Below are 16367 nucleotides of genomic sequence, written 5' to 3'. Positions count from 1 at the left end.
CCTACAGGCCAATATGTCTGTTGGACCTGTTAGGTAAATTGCTAGAGAGGTTGCTGGCTGACAGATTGGCAGCACACAGAGTGCTGTGTGGGATGAGCGACAGGCAGTTTGGCTTTCGCGCGGGGCGATCTGCGTCTGACGCAATTGCCCTGGCGGCCGAGGTCTGTTGGTCGTCGCCACACAAGTACATAGTTGGCATCATGGTGGACATCAGTGGCGCCTTTGACAACCTGTGGTGGCCTTCGCTCTTCTCCTGTTTACGGGAGAAGGAGTTTCCAGGGCTGCTATACGGATGTCTTAGGAGCTATTGTATGGGAAGGGAGGTCTGGCTATCGTCCCCTAGCGGGAGAGTTGGAAAGAAGATTACAAAGGGGTGTCCACAGGGCTCTGTCCTGGGGCCACTCTTTTGGGACCTTAATATGGAGCCTCTCCTGGAGAGCTGTGAAGATGTGCTAGAAGCGATAGCCTACGCTGACGACCTCCTTCTGTTGGTGGGCGGCCGGAGCCGCGAGGACCTTGAACCCAAAATCGATAGGTCATTAACAGTCCTGTCACAATGGTGCCATAGGGCTAAAATGAAGATTGCGCCCAACAAGTCACTATATCTACTGCTGAAAGGCCAATTGGCCAGGAACCCGACAGTGAGAATCGCGGGAACACCAGTTATTCGGCGGAAGGAAGCCCGGTATTTGGGTGTCGTCATTGACGAAAAGTGGAGCTTTTCACAACACATCGAAACAGCCACACAAAGATCACTTGAGGCCCTAAATAACCTCATCATGATTGGGCACAGAAGATTTCATCTTCCCCCGCATCTTATCAAACTGTACCATAATACCATACTCGCATCCATCGTGGGTTATGGATCCGGAGTCTGGGCACACAGGCTCACGAGGGTCATGCCTGCCTTGGCTGTGAGGAGGGTGCAGCGGAACATGCTGTTACGATCAATAGGAGCATACAGAACATCACCTGGTGGAGCTTTATTGGTACTCATGGGGATATGCCCCCTAGATATAAAAATCAGAGAGCAAGCGGCGTGGTACTGGGTGAAAAAAGGGGAAATTGAAAAAACTGACCAAATTCTTGGGGTGAGGGTGGGGGACAAGTTTGCAATTAAGCGGAGAGGGGAAGAATTGTGGCAGGAACTGTGGGATAGGGAGGAAACAGGTAGAAGGACACACCAGCTGCTTCCAAATGTTAAAGAAAGATTACAGCTCTCTCACTTTCAACCCAGCAAGGGACTGCTGCACTTCCTCACAGGTCATGGACCATATCCGGCATATCTGTGCCGGTTCGGGAAAAGGCCAACCCCCTCGTGTGACTGTGGGGCTGAGATCGGAACTCCAGATCATGTGATCTACGAGTGTTCCATTTTTGACGACGTAGCCACTGGTCTTAGACAGCAACTTCCCAACCATGACACATATCATCTCATCAGGAATCCCGTCACCTTCAAGATCTTAGATGCACTTGCCAGCGAGGTATCAGCAAAGGTCTTGAGGGAATATAGAAGGGAGAATTTAGAAAACTGATCCTGACCTGACTCATTGCGACCATCCCGTTCCGCCGAGGCGTGGACTGGCCGATCGCCGTGACGGTCGGAAACCGCCACGTCATGGAGTAGGGGGATGGAGCGCAAAAAATACCGGACTTGACCATGCACACCGATTATGACTCGTAGATAGAGTTTTCTGTAGGTTAGTTTCTTGGATAATTGAAAATGAATCTGCAGCGACTTTTGTAAAGGCCAGCCCAGTGCCAGCGGCACGCCCACAGAGGTTAGCTCGGTGGGCACGGCCAACTTGGTAGATTTATATTTCTTTCTGGTACAGTTGTAATCGCTGCAGGTAGTAGAGTCTTAGAATAGTAGATTAGTACTAACCGAAGATCTTACCCAACAATCACTAACCTTATCCTGTAGCATGTATAGTGTTTTTTCCAAATAATAATCAAAAATTGAAATGCTGCAACATAACTATGTACTGTAAATAAAATGACCCACTAATGTGTTTAGGTGGTGGGTTTTTATGTATAATATTGTTATTAAATAAAGAATTTAAAAAAAAAACAGAGTCCCGACCAGAGATGGAAGGGACGCTTTTATTAGATCAAAACCAATCGGATTGGCTTGTCTGGTCCGTTTGCCTTGGTGACTCTGAATAACTTTGGGCTGATCGCACGGTCCTCGTACCGGCGACGCATATTTCAAATGTCTGCCTTATCAACTGTCGATGGTAGGTTCTGCGCCTACCATGGTTGTAACGGGTAACGGGGAATCAGGGTTCGATTCCGGAGAGGGAGCCTGAGAAACGGCTACCACATCCAAGGAAGGCAGCAGGCGCGCAAATTACCCACTCCCGGCACGGGGAGGTAGTGACGAAAAATAACGATACGGGACTCATCCGAGGCCCCGTAATCGGAATGAGTACACTTTAAATCCTTTAACGAGTATCTATTGGAGGGCAAGTCTGGTGCCAGCAGCCGCAGTAATTCCAGCTCCAATAGCGTATATTAAAGTTGTTGCGGTTAAAAAGCTCGTAGTTGCATTTGTGTCCCACACTGTTGGTTCACCGCCCGTCGGTGTTTAACTGGCATGTATCGTGGGACGTCCTGCCGGTGGGGCGAGCCGAAGGGGTGCTTTCGCGTCCCGAGGCGGACCCCGTTTAAATCCTACCAGGGTGCTCTTTGTTGAGTGTCTCGGTGGGCCGGCACGTTTACTTTGAACAAATTAGAGTGCTTAAAGCAGGCAAGCCCGCCTGAATACTGTGTGCATGGAATAATGGAATAGGACCTCGGTTCTATTTTGTTGGTTTTCGGAACCCGAGGTAATGATTAATAGGGACAGGCGGGGGCATTCGTATTGCGACGTTAGAGGTGAAATTCTTGGATCGTCGCAAGACGAACAGAAGCGAAAGCACTTGCCAAGTATGTTTTCATTAATCAAGAACGAAAGTTAGAGGTTCGTAGGCGATCAGATACCGCCCTAGTTCTAACCATAAACGATGCTAGCCAGCGATCCGCCGCAGTTCCTCCGATGACTCGGCGGGCAGCCTCCGGGAAACCAAAGCTTTTGGGTACCGGGGGGAAGTATGGTTGCAAAGCTGAAACTTAAAGGAATTGACGGAAGGGCACCACCAGGAGTGGAGCCTGCGGCTTAATTTGACTCAACACGGGAAACCTCACCAGGCCCGGACACCGGAAGGATTGACAGATTGATAGCTCTTTCTTGATTCGGTGGGTGGTGGTCCATGGCCGTTCTTAGTTGGTGGAGCGATTTGTCTGGTTAATTCCGATAACGAACGAGACTCTAGCCTGCTAACTAGTCGCGTGACATCCTTCGTGCTGTCAGCGATTACTTTTCTTCTTAGAGGGACAGGCGGCTTCTAGCCACACGAGATTGAGCAATAACAGGTCTGTGATGCCCTTAGATGTTCTGGGCCGCACGCGCGCTACACTGAAGGAATCAGCGTGTCTTCCTAGGACGAAAGGTCGGGGTAACCCGCTGAACCTCCTTTGTGCTAGGGATTGGGGCTTGCAATTGTTCCCCATGAACGAGGAATTCCCAGTAAGCGCGAGTCATAAGCTCGCGTTGATTACGTCCCTGCCCTTTGTACACACCGCCCGTCGCTACTACCGATTGAATGATTTAGTGAGGTCTTCGGACTGGTACGCGGCATCGACTATGTCGTTGCCGATGCTACCGGAAAGATGACCAAACTTGATCATTTAGAGGAAGTAAAAGTCGTAACAAGGTTTCCGTAGGTGAATCTGCGGAAGGATCATTACCGACTAGACTGCATGTCTTTCGATGTGCGTGTCGTGTCGCGCAACACGCTACCTGTACGGCAGTGGCCGTGCGCCGCGTGCGGAACCACGCGTGCCTCTCAAAACTAGCGGAAGTGTTGTTGTTGTTGTGTGGTACGAGCGCTGAAGCTCTGGAGCGGCTGGCCTGCGGTACATGGCGCCTGGCGCCGGTTTTGAATGACGTTCGCCCGAGTGCCTGTCCGCTCCGGTGTGGAGCCGTACGACGCCCATCGGCTGTGAGGCCGTTGGACACAAAAAAATAGTGGAACAGGGGCCGTCGGACGCCTCAGTCCCGCAAATGCTACTGTCTTGAAAGAGACAGTGGGAGACTGAAAAGGAAAAGATCACCCAGGACGGTGGATCACTCGGCTCGTGGGTAGATGAAGAACGCAGCAAATTGCGCGTCGACATGTGAACTGCAGGACACATGAACATCGACGTTTCGAACGCACATTGCGGTCCATGGATTCCGTTCCCGGACCACGTCTGGCTGAGGGTCGGCTACGTATACTGAAGCGCGCGGCGTTTGTCCCGCTTCGGAGACGTGGGAGTGTCGTGGTCGCCTGTGTGGCCGGCAGCGTCTCCTTAAACGTGCGATGCGCGCCCGTCGCCTGGCGGTTCGCATACCGGTACTTTCTCGGTAGCGTGCACAGCCGGCTGGCGGTGTGGCGTGCGACACCTCGTACAACGACCTCAGAGCAGGCGAGACTACCCGCTGAATTTAAGCATATTACTAAGCGGAGGAAAAGAAACTAACAAGGATTCCCCCAGTAGCGGCGAGCGAACTGGGAAGAGTCCAGCACCGAACCCCGCAGGCTGCCCCCTGTCGTGGCATGTGGTGTTTGGGAGGGTCCACTACCCCGACGCCTCGCGCCGAGCCCAAGTCCAACTTGAATGAGGCCACGGCCCGTAGAGGGTGCCAGGCCCGTAGCGGCCGGTGCGAGCGTCGGCGGGACCTCTCCTTCGAGTCGGGTTGCTTGAGAGTGCAGCTCCAAGTTGGTGGTAAACTCCATCTGAGACTAAATATGACCACGAGACCGATAGCGAACAAGTACCGTGAGGGAAAGTTGGAAAGAACTTTGAAGAGAGAGTTCAAAAGTACGTGAAACCGTTCCGGGGTAAATGTGAGAAGTCCGAAAGGTCGAACGGGTGAGATTCACCCCCATCCGCCCCAGCCCTCGGCAGATGGGGCCGGCCGCCCGCGCGGAGCAATCCGCGGCGGGGTCGTGTCCGGTTGCCTTTCCACTCGCCGCGGGGTGGGGCCATTCCGGTGAGCGGTGGGCCGCACTTCTCCCCTAGTAGGACGTCGCGACCCACTGGGTGCCGGCCTACGGCCCGGGTGCGCAGCCTGTCCTTCCGCGGGCCTCGGTTCGCGTCTGTTGGGCAGAGCCCCGGTGTCCTGGCTGGCTGCTCGGCGGTATATCTGGAGAAGTCGATTCGCCCCTTTGGGCGCTTGGGCTCCCGGCAAGCGCGCGCGGTTCTTCCCGGATGACGGACCTACCTGGCCTGGCCCCGGACCCGCGCCGCTGTTGGCTCGGGATGCTCTCGGGCGGAATAATCGCTCCCGTCAGCGGCGCTTCAGCTTTGGACAATGTCACGACCCGTCTTGAAACACAGACCAAGGAGTCTAACATGTGCGTGAGTCATTGGGCTGTACGAAACCTAAAGGCGTAATGAAAGTGAAGGTCTCGCCCTGCGCGGGCCGAGGGAGGATGGGGCTTCCCCGCCCATCACGGGGCGGCGGCCTCCGCACTCCCGGGGCGTCTCGTCCTCATTGCGAGGTGAGGCGCACCTAGAGCGTACACGTTGGGACCCGAAAGATGGTGAACTATGCCTGGCCAGGACGAAGTCAGGGGAAACCCTGATGGAGGTCCGTAGCGATTCTGACGTGCAAATCGATCGTCGGAGCTGGGTATAGGGGCGAAAGACTAATCGAACCATCTAGTAGCTGGTTCCCTCCGAAGTTTCCCTCAGGATAGCTGGTGCTCGTACGAGTCTCATCCGGTAAAGCGAATGATTAGAGGCCTTGGGGCCGAAACGACCTCAACCTATTCTCAAACTTTAAATGGGTGAGATCTCCGGCTTGCTTGATATGCTGAAGCCGCGAGCAAACGACTCGGATCGGAGTGCCAAGTGGGCCACTTTTGGTAAGCAGAACTGGCGCTGTGGGATGAACCAAACGCCGAGTTAAGGCGCCCGGATCGACGCTCATGGGAAACCATGAAAGGCGTTGGTTGCTTAAGACAGCAGGACGGTGGCCATGGAAGTCGGAATCCGCTATGGAGTGTGTAACAACTCACCTGCCGAAGCAACTAGCCCTGGAAATGGATGGCGCTGAAGCGTCGTGCCTATACTCGGCCGTCAGTCTGGCAGTCATGGCCGGTCCTCGCGGCCGGCCGCGAAGCCCTGACGAGTAGGAGGGTCGCGGCGGTGGGCGCAGAAGGGTCTGGGCGTGAGCCTGCCTGGAGCCGCCGTCGGTGCAGATCTTGGTGGTAGTAGCAAATACTCCAGCGAGGCCCTGGAGGGCTGACGCGGAGAAGGGTTTCGTGTGAACAGCCGTTGCACACGAGTCAGTCGATCCTAAGCCCTAGGAGAAATCCGATGATGCACTTTGTGCTGGCCCCCGTTGGGCGAAAGGGAATCCGGTTCCTATTCCGGAACCCGGCAGCGGAACCGATATAAGTCGGGCCCCTCTTTTAGAGATGCTCGTCGGCGTAACCCAAAAGGACCCGGAGACGCCGTCGGGAGATCGGGGAAGAGTTTTCTTTTCTGCATGAGCGTTCGAGTTCCCTGGAATCCTCTAGCAGGGAGATAGGGTTTGGAACGCGAAGAGCACCGCAGTTGCGGCGGTGTCCCGAACTTCGCCTCGGACCTTGAAAATCCGGGAGAGTGCCACGTGGAGGTGTCGCGCCGGTTCGTACCCATATCCGCAGCAGGTCTCCAAGGTGAAGAACCTCTAGTCGATAGAATAATGTAGGTAAGGGAAGTCGGCAAATTGGATCCGTAACTTCGGGATAAGGATTGGCTCTGAGGATCGGGGCGTGTCGGGCTTGGTCGGGAAGTGGGTGAGCGCTAACGTGCCGGGCCTGGGCAAGGTGAGTGCCGTAGGGGTGCCGGTAAGTGCGGGCGTTTAGCGCGGGCGTGGTCTGCTTTAGCCGTTGGTTGGCCTCGTGCTGGCCGGCGGTGCAGGATGCGCGCGCCTGCGCGGCGTTCGCGCCCCGGTGCTTCAACCTGCGTGCAGGATCCGAGCTCGGTCCCGTGCCTTGGCCTCCCACGGATCTTCCTTGCTGCGAGGCCGCGTCCGCCTTAGCGTGCTCCTCCGGGGGCGCGCGGGTGCGCGGATTCTCTTCGGCCGCCATTCAACGATCAACTCAGAACTGGCACGGACTGGGGGAATCCGACTGTCTAATTAAAACAAAGCATTGCGATGGCCCTAGCGGGTGTTGACGCAATGTGATTTCTGCCCAGTGCTCTGAATGTCAACGTGAAGAAATTCAAGCAAGCGCGGGTAAACGGCGGTAGTAACTATGACTCTCTTAAGGGCACCAGGGGCCTGGGGGGGTTACCAGCCCCCCCTCGCATTATCCCTTTTAAGTTGGGGCAGTTTATATGATAATACAAGTGGTGGTCCTTCCGCTCAAGGAGCCACCCCAGCTTCCCCAGCATCTATCCGGCCAACCGGCCGTGACGCAAATACAGTAACTTGTGTAGCTTCTTATGCCTGCAGGGAGTGCCACCGCAGCTTCACCACCAAGAACGGTCTCGGGGTCCATCGCCGCCGCCAACATCCTGCGGCCGCCAACGCGGAGATCATCACGGAGAGGCATCGCGCGAGGTGGACGGAAGAAGAGGTCCTATCGCTCGCCAAAGCGGAGGCCGAACTTTTCCTTGAGACGGACGCACGGTTCTTCTTCGTCAATCAAGAGCTGAGGAGAATGTTCCCCGACCGAACGCTTGAGGCGATCAAGTGCCAGAGGCGGAAGGCTGCCCACAAGCAGCTTGTCCGCCAATTTATGGAGGCGCTTGAAGTCGGTCGGGGGGAAGAGCCGGCGTCCCGTAGGGGAGCGGTGAGGCCGCTGCCAGACGCGGGCGATAGCGCTGCGCCACACGATGACGCAGCTTCGGACTTCGCGGCCGACACCACCGGGCCGCCGCTGGAGGGGCCGACTGACGCCGCCGTCTGGGAGCATCTAGCGGGGCTACCCGCTTCCGCTCAGGGCTTCTCTGCGCAGACCGAATTATCGGTCTGGGGCTGGGAGCACTGCCCGAAGTCATCCTGGGCATGCTTCCAGACGCCCTTGCGTCGGACGGGTCCAGAGAGGAGAGGTCAACCACGAGGACACAGAGGCCGTGCCAACCACCTAAGCGGCCTCCTGCTGCTCCGCCACAGCAAAGGCGCAAACGGCGCCGATGGGAGTACGCCAAGACGCAGAGTGCCTTCCGGCAGTCGCGCGCGCGCTGCGTGCGTGGCCTTCTGGATGGCACCCTGCTGCAGCCGCCACCTGACATCCCCGGTCTGCTGCACTTCTGGGCGGACCTCTTCACGAAGAAGCCCATTTCCACCGCGGGCTTCATCTGTGACCGCCTCCTGCCGCATTCAGAGCCTGTTGCTCCTGAGCGCCTGTGGGGGCCGGTCACATATGAGGAGGTCGCCGCTGCCTTGCCGCCCAGAGGTTCAGCAGCCGGCCCGGACGGCCTTACTCCCGTCGAGCTGCGGCGCCTGCCGCACGAAGTCCTCGTGAAGTTGATGAACCTCTTCATTCTGGCCCGTGCCCTTCCAGAGCGTCTGCTTCGCGCACGCACGTCCCTCCTCCCCAAAACGGCTGCACCAACATCCTCTGCTGACTTTCGCCCCATCACGGTCAGCTCGGTGCTGGCGCGGACCTTCCATAAGGTTCTTGCGTCACGGCTGATGCATGCATGTGCTGTGGACGAACGTCAGCGGGCATTCGTCCCTCGGGATGGGATGTTGGAGAATACCTTCATCCTGGACACTACTCTCACCGACGCAGTCCGCTCCTGCCGCTCTGTCTTTGTGGCGTCGATCGACGTTTCTAAAGCCTTCGATTCGGTAGATCATGCAGCCCTTCGCCCTGTGCTGAGGGCTCATGGCCTGCCGGAAAGCTTTATTGAATACGTCGACCGGTGCTACGAGGGCAGCGCGGCAGTGATAGCTGGCGGCGCCGGCGTGGGCGTGTCTGTGCAGCCGTCACGGGGCGTCCGTCAGGGCGATCCCCTCTCCCCCCTCCTTTTCAATTTTGCGGTGGACCATGTTTTAGGACAACTGCCATCCCACATCGGAGCTCGCATACTTGGTCGCAGAATCAACGCTGCGGCCTTTGCTGATGACATCCTGCTCTTCGCGTCGACCGCGAGGGGCTTGCAGTCCCTCATCGACGCAGCCATCGCAGCCCTCGCACATCTGGGGCTGCAGGTCAACGCCCGGAAGTGTTTCACCCTCGCCTTGGTCGCGTCAGGACGCGAGAAGAAGGTGAAGGTGGATGGGGACATCACCTACAGGGCAGGCAACACCACCATGCCTGCCCTGCGCGTGGGTGAGGCCTTCCGGTACCTGGGGCTGCAATTCTCCACCGCCGGTCGCTGCATTTTCAACCCCCGACGCCATCTGGGGGAGCAGCTGGATGTCATCACGCGAGCTCCGCTCAAGCCGCAACAGCGCCTCTATGCTCTCACGAATGTGCTCCTTCCTGGCCTGTACCATGGGCTGGCACTTAGCCGCACCCGCTTGGGTGCGCTAAAATCCGCAGACATCACCGTCAGAGCCGCCGTCAGGAGATGGTTCCGCCTCCCGGCGGACACTCCCCTGGGCTACTTCCACGCTCCTGTTGCCCAGGGGGGCCTCGGCATTCCATCGTGCCGTTGGATGGGGCCAAACCTTCGTCGGTCCCGTCTCCTGGCGTTGAAGAAGGTCGGGCCAGCCTTCGACGGTGCAGGCCTGGATGAGGTGCAGCGTGAGATCGAGGTACTGGAGCGGCATCTTATGTGGGAGGGCCACCTCCTCAAATCGTCAACGCAGGTTGGAGAAATGTGGGCAGCACGCCTACACATTGCCATCGACGGCGCAGCGCTGTCATCTTCCGCCGCCGTCAAAGGGCAACATCAGTGGGTCGCCGACTCCAGTCGTCTTCTATCTGGGCGTAACTACATCGACGCTCTCCGCGCCCGCATCAACGCCTTCCCGACGAGGGCACGGCGTAGCCGGGGGCGGGAAACGGACACCAGATGCCGCGCGGGCTGCCAGGCCGTGGAGACCGCCAACCACGTATTACAGGCTTGCTACAGAACGCACGGGTCCCGAGTGAAGCGTAATGACGCAATTGTGCGCTATCTCGCTCGTGGACTCGCGCAGAGGGGCTTCAATGTTTCTGTGGAGCCCCACCTCCGTACACCTGAGGGGATGCGCAAGCCTGACGTGGTGGCGGTCAAAGACGGCACCGCCCGCGTGATCGACGCCCAGGTAGTCGGAGACCATCTCCGGCTCGACTGGTGTCACTCTCAGAAGGCGGCCTACTACGACACGCCATCCATCCGGCGTGCCATCTCCAATCTGCACCGTGACGTCGAGGAGGTGACTGTGTCCCCGCGACATTGAACTGGAGGGGCGTATGGTCTCCAGCGTCGGCGAAGGATCTCTGCACATTAGGATTTCGACCCCGAGAACTGGCGGTGCTCAGCACGAGAGTACTGCAGAGCTGCTACACGAGTTACCGTATTTACGAACGAATGACGTCCGCAAGGCCGATGCCACAAGCCGGTGTCGGATAGACTGCTGGATATTTTCTTCGCCTTGACTCCTGGGGCCTATCCACAGGAGGAATAACCGTCTTTGTTCTTTGTTCTTTGTTCTTTGTTCTTTGTTCTTTGTTCTTTCTCTTTGTCTATCTGTGTTTTCTTCCTTTTTCCTCAATACATTATATTTGTTGTTGTTATTTTTATTCGCCCTGTAAGTCCCCACCTCGGTGGTGGACAATGGCGTACAAATGTCATCTTTTGTAATAATATATTGTATTGTATTTATATGTGTTATTCCTCGGAATAAAGACGGCTTGTCATAGCCAAATGCCTCGTCATCTAATTAGTGACGCGCATGAATGGATTAACGAGATTCCCGCTGTCCCTATCTACTATCCGCAGACGTCTCATGCTGCGTGGAAGGTCTTTCGGTGTGTGTTGATGGTGCTCTAGTGCTGCCATCTGCACGTGCCAGGCGACCTTTTTCACGTCAGCGGGAAATAGACGTCAGGGCCCGAGAGGTGGTGACTCGGCCGCTTGCAGGTCGGTTCTCGATTTGGTTGTTTGGAATCCGGTCGCCACTGTTCTTGTGGTCCTGGGGAAGGATGCGCTCACAGCCTCTCCTTCCCAAGTGCCCCTCCCCGCCTTCACGTGGTGCAGATGTTAAGCCTTCGGGCGACCAAAGGGCAGGGGTGCGACAGTGCGCTGAACATCCTGCGCACTGGTTCCGACGGCCTGGCTCGCCGGGGTGGGATTCCGGCCTGAGCTGTCAAGTGTCCTTCTCCGTGTCTCTGGACTTCCGAGACATGATCTGCCAAGCCGGGGCGTGGTGACATGTCCCCGGCTAGGTTAGCTGGGTCCAGACCCCTGAACGTCTGGGTGACCGACCCGGCACCTGAGTAGGACCGGGTCCTTGGCCTTGTGTGGGAGCTCGGCCTTGTAGGGGGCGAAGGACGGAGGGTGAATCCGCCTTCCCAGAGTGCGGGTGGCACTTGCCAGGGAAGGAACGGATGAAATCCTCGATGGTAAGGTCGTCGAAGAGGACGAGGGTGCTGGAAACGGCACTCTCAACCTTGTAGCTCAGGTGTGCCCTTGGTCCAGGGGCGGGACTGGTGGGCGAGCTGCCAATAGCCTCCCCCCATGCCAGAGGTGCCGGTCGGGGGTAACAGACGGGCCCCATTTTTCACTCTCCTTCAGTTAATTATGTGGAGAGTGATTTTGCGCTTTTGCAGCCGGTGGCTCCAACTCCTTCGTTAGAGGAAAGTTATGATATGAGCGTTATTGAGAGACATTCACGCTACCTCCGATTGTTGGAAAGTAGCGTGAGACATGGAAAGATAAATGCAGAGCAAGTCAAGGTCCTAAAAGAGACAATTGCGAACTGGGCATTAGCCCATGCCCACCTTGAGGGTCAGTATGCAGAACTGAAGAAAGAGAATGAAAGACTAAGGAAAGAACTACAAAAACCAGTTCAAACTTATGCCTCAGTGGCTGCTGCTGTACCCGTAAAGACAACAGTTCAAGAGACAATAAAGCGAAGTCTTGAGAAAGCGACGCCGACCGTTTTTGTCAAACCTAAAAAAGGTGAAGACATACGGAAGGTACGGGAAAATTTCGAAAAGAGTGTTGATCCAAAAGTGGATAAGATTAAGATTAATGCAGTAAGAAACACCCGCAATGCCTTAATAGTTGAGGTTGCCACGCCAGAAGACAGTGACAAACTGGTGAATAATGTCAAATTAAAAGAACACTTTGTATGTGAAAAGCCGCGAAAGAGATGTCCTCTAATGATGATTTATGACATTCCAACATATATGAATCAAGATGACATCCTTGAATCTGTGTATACACAGAATTTTGAATAACATTTTTCGAAACAGGAATTTCATGAAAAATTTAAACTAAGATTTAAGGCAGGGTCTAGAGATCGGTCCACTGTTCACCATGCTGCGGAGGTGGATCCGGAATTGAGAAAGTTCATAATTAAGACAGGTAGACTGTACATAGAGTACGGCGCATTATCGGTGAAAGACTATACAGCCTTGCCGAGGTGCACATAATGTCAAGATTATACGCATGTGGCCAAGTACTGTGAATTTAAAAACGCAGTTTGTGCTCATTGCGGTGAAGAAGGCCATGAGAGAAAAAACTGTACAAAACAATCCCAGCCAGCGATCTGTATACCATGCAAGTATAGGAAACGTACATCTAGCACTCCTGGTAGGGAGTGCTTTACGTACAAGTTGTTATTACAAAGATTAATACAACGTACAGATTATGGAGATCCATAAAAAGACTCCAAAATATAAGTCTCCAAGTAAATTAGCGAGGGACGCTCAGCGCTGGCAAAGGTTGAGGGCATCCCAAATATCTCTGTCTCTTACAGATGTGTCGACAGCTGCTGCAGGGTCGGCTTCCGGTGTGGGATCTGTCCCCTGTCTGGGGTCTTCGTCCGAGGCGTCGGGGCAACCCTGCTCTGGTGGCGTCGATCGCGCCGAGGCGGCGGTGGTTTCCATCGTCGAGAGTGGCCAAACCGACGCATGTAAAGATAAAGACACCAATAAAGATGTGGAAGTAGAAAACCTGGCTTCTGGTGTCGGTTCTGTAGAGACTTTAACTTTAACAGACAGCTCCTTTGCTAGTAAAACGTATACACAATGTCCTCCAAATGATATTTATGTGATGTGTGAAAATGCAATGAAGCTTCGTAGATTAGAAGAACCTCAACTGCTAACATTAGCGTTAAGACAGCTTGTGCGGGTCGGACACCCGGATGGGAACAGAATTACTTTCCCAACTCTGGAGGATGTCGACTGTATTCAGCTGGCATCAGTCAACTTGCCTTTTGAGTATAAAGAACTGTTGAGTTTGGTTAAAGAAGTTTTTCGATGAAGGGGAAGGGAATTCAATTTGCAGAAGATATACAAAGAAATGGTAAAGATGTATGGGAGGGTAATGTTCGTTCCCTCCCTCCAGTTTCCAAATAGCTATGTACATACAAGATACCCTCCCGATTTCTGACCTTAAAGTTGTACAAATAAATGCAATGCGAAGCTTCTTAGTCACACAGGAGTTGCGAAAGCTTGCAGAGGAGCATACAATAGACATTTTAACAATTCAAGAACCAAACTCTGTCTCTGGCCGTGTCTCGGGCTTTCCCGTAACATCGCAAGTAATAACATTTGGCAATAATCCTATGGCAGCAGTTGTTGTCCTTAATAAATTAATAAAGACAACTATATTAACACAATTTTGCAATAGTCATGTTATTGTTGTAGAACTAAACATGCTGCAACCTGTCTGTACTTAGTTAATGTTTATTGTCAATATCGTGAACATATTGATCATTACTTGCACCAGTTAACATTAATTCTGAGAGCCCTAGAAGGGAAACCTGTTGTGATAACAATGGATTGCAATGCGAAATCCCTCCTCTGGCACAGTCCCCACGTTGATGATCGGGGTGGCGCTATGGAGGATCTGATAATGGAATTTCATTTATATGTAGAAAACAGACCTGGAAATCCACCTACTTATAGAAGTAGGGCTGGTGTTGAAACCAATATAGATGTCACCTTAACAACGAGAAATCTAACAGACAGAATTTCTAACTGGACTGTACATGACGGATTAACAGTAAGTGATCACAATGTAATTGAGTTCCAAATTCTTGTGGAAACTGGGGATGTGCCGGAGGATTGGGTTTTGCAGTATGATTATGGGAGGGCCAACTGGGAGCTGCTAGAGGCAGAGTCCAATCCTCCAGAGTTGGGTGACGGACTTTTTCAAATTGATGAAGCAGTGGACGCCCTCACGTCTTCTATTAAGTCGGCTGTAACCGTTGCAGTACCACAAAAAAGGCGGTTCATCCGCAAGGTAACTGCTCCATGGACTTCAGAGCTTACCAGGCTCCGGCAGTCTATGCAACGAGCAAGGAGGAATTACCAGAGAAGCTTCACCAGGGACGAAAGACAGTACCATCTGGAAAGATACAGAAGACTAAAATGGATATTTAAAGATACACTTTACACTCACAGACAACAAAGTTGGAAGGACTTTGTAGCATCACACTTGATAACGGATGCATGGGGCCTTCCGTATAAAATCGTCAGAGAAAAAATACACTCCCCTATGAACCTCTCGACTGCCAAAATTGGACAGACAGACACAATGACAACGACTTGGCAGGACACTGCGGAGGAGTTACTTAAGGTGCTCCTCCCAGACGATGACCCAGGACAAGACAGTCAGAGGCAGGTGGAGTTAAGAGTGGAAGACAACATTCCATATGTGAATGAATTACGAGTGTATCCTTTCTCAGTAGAGGAGGTGCAACTCACAATTCAGTCCTTTGCAAAGAAGAAGGCCCCAGGACCTGATAAGATACCTGTGAAGGTATTGCAGGCGTTAGCGCACAAGATTTCCCCATCTCTGACTCACATATATAATAGATGTCTTGAGGAAGGAAGGTTTCCAACTAAATGGAAAAATGCAGAAGTAGTGGTTATTAAGAAGGGACCTGAAAAGGACCCGACAATTGCAAAGTCTTGTAGGCCAATATGTCTGTTGGACGTCCTGGGGAAGACTCTGGAAAAATTACTGGTAAATAGACTGTCAAGCCACAGAGTCCTGCATGGAATGAGCGAACTGCAATTTGGTTTCAGAAAAGGCAAGTCAACAGCAGATGCCATAAATAGACTGACTGAAATTGTGCGCTCATCCACCAGGCGGTATGTCTTGGGTATCATGGTGGACATATCCGGTGCCTTCGACAATCTGTGGTGGCCGGCTCTCTTCTCACGCTTGCGGCCTCCATGATATTCAATAAGATGATAAGTATTGGAAGCAGAAGATTTCATTTACCTCCATCAGCTACAAGCATGTATCATAACTGTATCTTGGCGCCTATTGTGGGGTACGGTTCTAGTGCATGGGCCCACAGGCTTGTTCTGGTGAGGCCTGCTATGACAGTGAGAAGAATACAAAGAAATGTAATAATGAGATGTATTGGTGCGTTTGGAACCACGCCCACCGATGCCCTTCTTGTGGTAATGGGTTTGTATCCGCTAGATCTGTTAATAAGACAAAACGCGGCAATATATTGGCTAAGGAAGAGGCAAATAGACAAAGTATCAGACCTGATGGGTAGGCATCTAGGGACATTGAAGGAAATTAAAAGCAGAACAATGGAAATATGGCAGACACAGTGGGAAACATCGGAAACAGGAAGAAGGGTCTTTAACCTTTTTCCTAATATACAGGATAGATTAAAAATAAAACACTTCAAGCCAACGCAGGGGATAGTGCATTTCCTCACTGGTCATGGCCCCTACCCGGTTTATTTAAACCGGATAGGGAGTCGGCCTTCGGCGGAATGTGTCTGTGGTGTCCCAATCGGGACGCCCGAGCATGTCACATTCGAGTGTCCAGACTTTGCACAAGCAGTTGTAGAAGAGAGAAGGCAATTAGCCGGAATGCAAATAAATGACATAATAATAGACATTGACAAATATGAAATCTTACAAAGACTTCTCGATAAAGTTTCACAATTTGCTAAAACAGTATTTGTGCAATATCACCATTGAAGAAAACCTAGGAGAAAAAAGCCTTGCTTCTCAGCCAAGACTGAGAAGCATTGGCAGCACAAAGTTAATAATAAGGAGAAGACATGTGCCGTCGCTTGCGGCTGGCGGATCGCCGGACTGGCCGCCTCGGTAGGTGGGGGCGACTCAACCTATTGGGGAGGGGTGGACTGGGGGGTCTGACCGTTGTGGGCGAACTGGAGAATGGACACTGTCGCCAGGACG

At 53.3% G+C, this 16367-nt stretch overlaps 1 non-coding gene across 1 annotated transcript; it reads left to right on the top strand.

The window, feature by feature from the left end:
- The first annotated feature begins 4152 nt into the window (after positions 1 to 4152).
- On the top strand, positions 4153 to 4307 carry LOC126313447 (5.8S ribosomal RNA). Its single transcript, XR_007555144.1, has one exon. It is a non-coding gene; the product is annotated as a 5.8S ribosomal RNA (ribosomal RNA).
- Positions 4308 to 16367: the final 12060 nt, after the last annotated feature.

This window comes from Schistocerca gregaria, unplaced genomic scaffold (assembly GCF_023897955.1).
Source record: "Schistocerca gregaria isolate iqSchGreg1 unplaced genomic scaffold, iqSchGreg1.2 ptg000483l, whole genome shotgun sequence".
Classification (NCBI taxonomy): Eukaryota; Metazoa; Arthropoda; class Insecta; order Orthoptera; family Acrididae; genus Schistocerca; species Schistocerca gregaria.
Note: the sequence above shows the minus strand (reverse complement) of the source record. Positions and strands in the feature narration are given on the sequence as shown.